The following is a 7,070-nucleotide window of genomic DNA, read 5'->3' as shown; positions in this document are numbered from 1 at the left end:
AGCTCACTCGAGTTCAACTCAATCAAGTATTTATTATTTCAACTCGAACTCGAGCTCGAACGAGTTTATAAATTTGAGCTCGAGCACAACTCAACAATTTACTTACAAACTCGACTCGACTTGAAAACTTGAATAAAATTAAATTTTCAAATATTTGTTTAGAAAAAATATTTATTTTAAATTTTAGGTTTAATATTAAAATAAATAAAAAATATATATTATTTATTATGAGGCTATAAAAAGCCCGTATGTATTATATAAGATCGAGCTCAACTCGAATATTAATCGACCTTGGTTCTAACTTGGTCAAAGTAAAACTCAAATAATTGAGTCACCCTATTTTGGTGTGTTTTAGTTAGTTAATTATATTTGTTTTTTTTTATGTTTAAATGATTATTGGATTGACAGATTGAGATATTTGGGATTTAATAATTTTGTTTAAGAGGAGTGATAGAGAGAGAAATTGGTGAGGGAATTTGGTGAGGGAATGACTTGGCATCACCTTCATTCTTCATTGGTTTGAAAATATAAAAATGGGAGAAAAGAGAGAAATTATTTAATTTTTTCAGCGAATAAGATTATGCCAAGTCATTCCCTCACCAAATTCTCTTACCAAATTCTTTCACCTAATCATTTCTCTTTGTTTAAATTTGATTGCATTATTTAATAACCAATAAAAATTGGTGGTCCTTTGACATAAAAATGTTAGTAAACATGATGATTAGGTAAAGTAATTCAGATTATAAATTGGGATTTAATATTAAAATTTTAATAAAATTAAAAAATATTGATTTTTTAGAGTAAAATTCTGATTGTAATAAAATAAATAACAAATTAGTTATTGTACTTTATTTTAAATTAATTAATTAATTAATAATAATATTGACCTAGAATTAGGTTTTATTTTTTTTAATAAAATAATATCCTAAAAAATCTCTATTTTTGTAAAAGAAAATATTCTCTTACAAGAATTTACTAAAATTTCTCATGTAACAAATAATCATATAATATATATCTTTCTATATATTTATCATCATCTCATTATTAATCAATTCTCTTGCACAATTTATAATTCTTTAAAAGTAAATATTTCTATATCATTCAAGCAATTCCCTCTTCTTCTAAGATGACAACTATTGAGTTATTTTCTCTATTTGAAAAGCTTGTAAAAATAATGGAAGAAGATTTCGTGAATATGAAAAAAGAAGAAGAAATATCGACAATGCTGACATTATCAAACGATGGCGTCGTGAGAAGAGAACGAAGTCGTCAAATAATTAATAACTCCGCCAGCCAAGACGAAGATGAAGAAGATCCACTCAAATTATCACTTAGTCTAGTTCCAACCACCTTAGAGAGTTATGAGAGATATGAGGCCCGAAAAAGAAGAAGACGACAACCCTTCCCATGGACACCCTTCCCATGGACAATTACTAAGCAATTGTTTAAAAGCGATGTAGATGACTCTTCGAGGCTTCTCATTCAAATAAAAAAAGTGGAAACCTACATTATTCCTTTTCTGAACGAAATAGAAAAAAGATCTCTGTTTGGAGATTCGGAGGGAGTGAGGATGAATATATTTGATGTAGATAAAGAGGAGGAATATGGTTTGAACTTGAAGAAGTGGAAGACCGGCTTCGTTTTCACAACCAATTGGCAAAAGGATTTTGTTCGACGCCGGGAATTGATTCAGAATGATACGATAGGATTATATTTTGACGCGGACAATCGAAGGCTCTATTTTGGTGTAGTTGACAAAGCTCGGGTGCCGGTGGTAGACATGGTGGTGACTCCCGCAGTCGCAGACCCAACCACAAGTAAGCGACGCCGTCCAAACTAGGCCAACGGGAGAATTTTTATATTTGAAATTTTAAACTTTACTTTTGAGAATCTTGCTATTTGGTTGTAACATCATTTTTTTTGTTTCATTTTGATTAACATAAAGCATTAATTTGAAATATACTGAATTTTGGGGATTTTGTATTAACCATAAACTCATCAATTAAAGAAGTTACTTTTTTTTATAGATAAATTTGCCTATTATTGTTATTATTATATATAAATTAGTAATATTTAGATCAAAATGAGATTAAAGTAGGTTTTGACTAAACATAAAAGAGAGTACATAATCCCTGTAAGACCTGTGAGGTTATTGTTTTTTTTAGTATTAGTTTAGGTTGACTATCAAAATTCATAATTTACTTCTTTTTAATCCGAGAAGAGATATTGAAATTTTATAAAATTTAATGAACAACTATTTTTTTTATTATTATTAAAGAGTCCATACTTAATTAAAATATAATCAATAATAATTTACAAGTGTATATAAAATTAACTTTATCATATATTTTGTTGGGTTCGATGTTAGATGATAATTAAGAAAGAGCTTTAGTAATATTTTATCTGTATTGGTTAAAAACGATTTCTATTTTACAAAATTTTTTACTTTACTTAAAAATTGAATCTTTACCTTTTATATATCCAATTGTTTTTCCAACCTTTAGAGCTACATTAAAATTTGACATTTTAAAATATTAAATAAATGTCAATATTTGTGATTGAAAATATCAATTTAAACTAGTTTTTTACTTTTTCAAATTTTTTAAAAAAGATTTATATCCTTTAACTATTGAAAAACATTTAAAATTTAAAGTTGAAAGCAAAGTTGGGCTAGGTCAGGTGCCATGTGGACCACCGGTTCGCGAGGGCAAGTTCAGGAGCACGTAGGCCGGCTTTGGACACTGTCTGGGTCGGGGTCAACGCGAAGAGAGACGTGCACGGGCGGACCAGCCGCGAGCGCTTACTCATGCGCGGAGGCCAGATTTCGACCGAGTTGGAGTCGTCTTCAACCTCTAACCAGACCAAAAACCTCATTTAAAATAAGTTGGTGAAGTCTTAGAGTCGTTATTCCATCTGTAAGGGAGTTGACGTAACACGAACAGAATGTGGCTAAAAAGGTTGGATTTTGGGTTTGAGGGTCCCAACTTGACTTTTAATTGTGTAAAAAGCTTCATGATGTTCATTAGAACTGAAATCAACCGTTTAAACCTATCTCGCGGTTCATCTTATCCATTTTCAAACTTGAAGTTCAAAATAAAAATTATGAAAAATTTGATTTGGTATAAACATACACTAAATCGATCAAGAATTGTTTGAAAATACACTTTATCATTTACAAGCAATTTAAGAGCTTTAGGAAACCATAATTCATGAATTGAAGGCTATTAACAAAAACTCAATTATAAAAAAAATTTAAATTAAATTTTTTTTTTGATAGAAGGTTATCTTATGACAAAATTTTAATCAATAAATGGAAGAATCATCAATATTGAAGAACTAATTAACTCAGATGCATAAATTTCAATTCTGATTTTTTAGCATTAATTACAACAAGAAGGATGCATTATAATCAGTTGATATATTCATGGTTTTTTCGTACATTTGAAATTTGAAATTTTTCGCTCCCCCAAAGTCGTGATCTTTATCATTCCTCTAAAATTAATCATTTGAAAGTATTTTTTTATATGATTTATGAGGGTATTAATATAATTAATTTTGGTTATAATTATTTTGTAATGAAGTTAAGTGATATATAGTAATTAATTAAGGCTATTATAATTCATTTATAATTTAATTTATATTTATTAGTTTAATACTTTTAACATGTCAATTAAATTTCTCTTTTTTAAGCCATTAATTTAACGGCCAGTTAATTAGTTAGTTTGTTAATTTAACATTGTTTATTTATTTATTTAAATTTGAATTTCAAATGGGTATCTGTTTGTTTGATAAGCGTGTTTTTGTAGAAATTAACGAAAGATTTGATTTAGTATTAGATTCTCCCAAATCTCCAAGTGGGGAAATTAGATTTTCAGTTAAAGAAGTTTTTTTTTAAAAAAATAAAATCTCTAATTTGTTAAAGAGAAAAGATTTTCCAAAATTGAAGACGCATATATTTCTATATATTGACAATCTTCAATCATAACTTGATATTAAAGTTTTGTGCACAACTTGTTCTCTATTTGTCATGTGGTTGAAAAGAACAATTCGTTCGTTCGAAAACAACTATACAGTTTCATTCTCCGTTCGAAAATCTGTCACAGAGAAGGGAAGAAGAAGAGGTAGTCATGCGTTACGTCGTCCCCGCGAGAAACAGAAATCAGAGGATCATCAATGATGGCTGCGGTGGTGCTTCTCCGTTTTCAATTGAACAGAACCAAGTTGAAAGACCAACTCTTCTTCTTCTTCCCCTGTTGGAAATGCTGCAACAAAAAACAGGGGATCATTTGAAAAAAGAAGAGAAAAGGCATCTTGTTGATGAAAACATTTCTACGGTGCTGACACTATCAAACGAGGAATGCCAAAGGAGAACCCGTCAAATAATCAATAATGAAGCTGACGACGACGATGATGACGATCCACTCAGATTATCACTCAGCCTGATTCCATTTGATGCCCCAAGACGAAAAAGAAGAAGACCGACGTTCCCATGGACAATTACCAAACAATTGTTCAAGAGCGATGTAGACGAGTCTTCGAGGCTTTTGATTCAAAGAAAGGAAATCGAAGCACACATTCTTCCGTTCTTGAAAGAAACAGAGAAGTATTCTCTGTTTGGGACTTTGGAAGGAACGCGGATGAATGTTTTTGATGTAGAAAAAGAGGTGGAATATGGCTTGAACTTGAAGATGTGGAAGACCGGAAGCTTCGTATTCACCAGCAATTGGCGAAAAGATTTTGTCCGGCGTCGGGAATTGGTTGAGAAAGACACCATTGGATTATACTTTGACGCCCCCAATCGAAGACTCTGTTTTGGCGTAGTGAGTAAAACTCCGGTGGTGGTGGTGGTGGTGACTCCCTCAATACCAAATAAGCGTTGCCGTCGAAACTAGGCATTGGGAGAAATTTGAAATTTTATGCTTTATTTTTATTTTTTTGTAAGAATTAAGAAGAAGTGTTCACGAATTCTTTGTAGATTTATGTTCTAATAAGAACATTTAATAAAGTCAATTAAATCTCTCTTTTATGAGCATTTATTTATTTATTTATGCGCTATTAACATAACAAGACTCAAATTATAAAAGCTTAAAAATCAATTAACCATTTTGAAAGACAATGTAAAAATGTTTAGAGCCCATTTTTCTCCTTCTTTCTTACTCTTGTACAAGTTCGAATTATATTAATTACGGGGTCCAATCAGTATGCATGGCTGCATGCACCAAACAAACAAACAAACATGGGAAGAAGAAAAATGTCATCTTCAAGAAGACATCTCCATGTTTCTCACATTAATTATCCAAACATTGAATTTTTCTCTGTTTCATTTAAGAACAACGGGAAGATCAACTTCTTTTCTGGATAATCAAACATTGAAGCTTTTGATTGATCCTCCTTTCTTCTTCCGCTAATTGATTAGGATCATTCAGCCCGTCAAATTAATTATTCCCACCAATCCATGAAATTGTGTTTTTATTCAAAAGAAAGCCACCTTCTTCTTCGATCCGTTCTTGAAACTAAAAGAAATAGAGTCTGCGGGGGCTTCGGAGGCAATTAAGATCAATGTTCTTGATTTTGGCCGGCGCAGGGGAGCAATTATTTGGGATTTAATAGTTTGTTTGATATTTCTTGATTAAATTTGATTGATTGTTTTTAATAACCAATTAAATTGGTGGTGGGTTGACATAAAAAAAAAAATTATTTTTGTATTTAATAACCAATCATATTGGTGCATCTTCTTATGTTTCATAATACTATGAGCCAGATTGAGAATGTGTCAGTTCTTCCTTTCGGTCACTCCATTTTTCTGTAGAGATCTTGGAGTTGTGAGAAAAAGTCTAATGATATTTTCTTCACAAAAATAGTTAAAGGCATTAGAAATAAATTCTCCACCTCTATCGGTTCTCAACGCCCGAATCATATAGTCAAACTCTTTCTCCACCAACGTTTTAAAATTCTTAAAAGTATCAGAACTCTTAGATTTTATTTCAAGAAATAAACCCAAGAATTCCGTCTAAAATCGTCGATGAAAATGAAAAGTAAGAAATAATTACTTTTACCATAAGACGATAGATTGATTGGTCCACAGACATCGGCATGAATAAATTCAAGCGGCTTTGTTTCTCTTGACGTTGCTTCCTTCGGAAAGCTTTTTCTTGCATGTTTTCTTAGAAGACACGCTTCATAAAGTTGATCCGAATGTTTGATCAAAGGCTTCCCTTCACCATTTTCTTTTCGGACATCATTTTAAGACCTCCGAACTTGATATGTCCCATCCTAATGTGCCAACACCACGCTAGATCCGTCACAGACACTTGCAAGCAATTTGGAATTCGGTTTGAATAGAAAGCGATAACATCACATTCTTCGACATCGTCACCTTCACAATTAGGTTAGCGCTTCCGTCTAGTAGCCAAAGATTACGATCCTTCATTCTAGTAGCCTCTTTCCATGAGTTGGCCCAAACTCAAAATATTAGTCTTTAATTTGGGGGCATAATACACATTGGAAATAAACTTGTGTATACCATCCTTCAACCGAATCAAAATAGTACCTTTGTCTTTAATCTGGATTTTCAAAGCATCTCCGAACGTGATATTTCTGGTTGCCTTTTTCTCAATCGCAATGAATTTCGACTTATCGCCACACATGTGTTTACTCGCATTGGTGTTAAGATACCATTGACTTTATCCTCCAATAACTTCTTGATTTAGCGCCAACAACAACGTCGACTCCTCCGTTTCTTTCTCTTTTGTTGATTGACTTATACTTTTGCATCTTCGGCATACTAGTAGTCACAAGCATAATGACCCATTTTGTAATAATTGTAGCACTCAACGCGCGACTTTTCGTATCCTTTCTTGTATCTGTCACTTCCTTGTCCCCGTCCGCGTCTTCTTTCTCTTCCTCTACCTCTTGGATTTTCTTGAGGCTTTCCATTATTTTCTCTCTCGACGTTTAAATTTCGGTCACGTCCTCGACCGCCACCAAGAGAATAACCTCGACTTCGACCGTGACCTTAATGAATTACGCTCTCTTTTTCGCTAAACGGATTCTTTATTATAAGGACTTGC

This window comes from Impatiens glandulifera, chromosome 5, assembly GCF_907164915.1.
Source record: "Impatiens glandulifera chromosome 5, dImpGla2.1, whole genome shotgun sequence".
In the NCBI taxonomy this organism is placed as follows: domain Eukaryota; kingdom Viridiplantae; phylum Streptophyta; class Magnoliopsida; order Ericales; family Balsaminaceae; genus Impatiens; species Impatiens glandulifera.
This window is presented reverse-complemented; position numbering follows the sequence as displayed.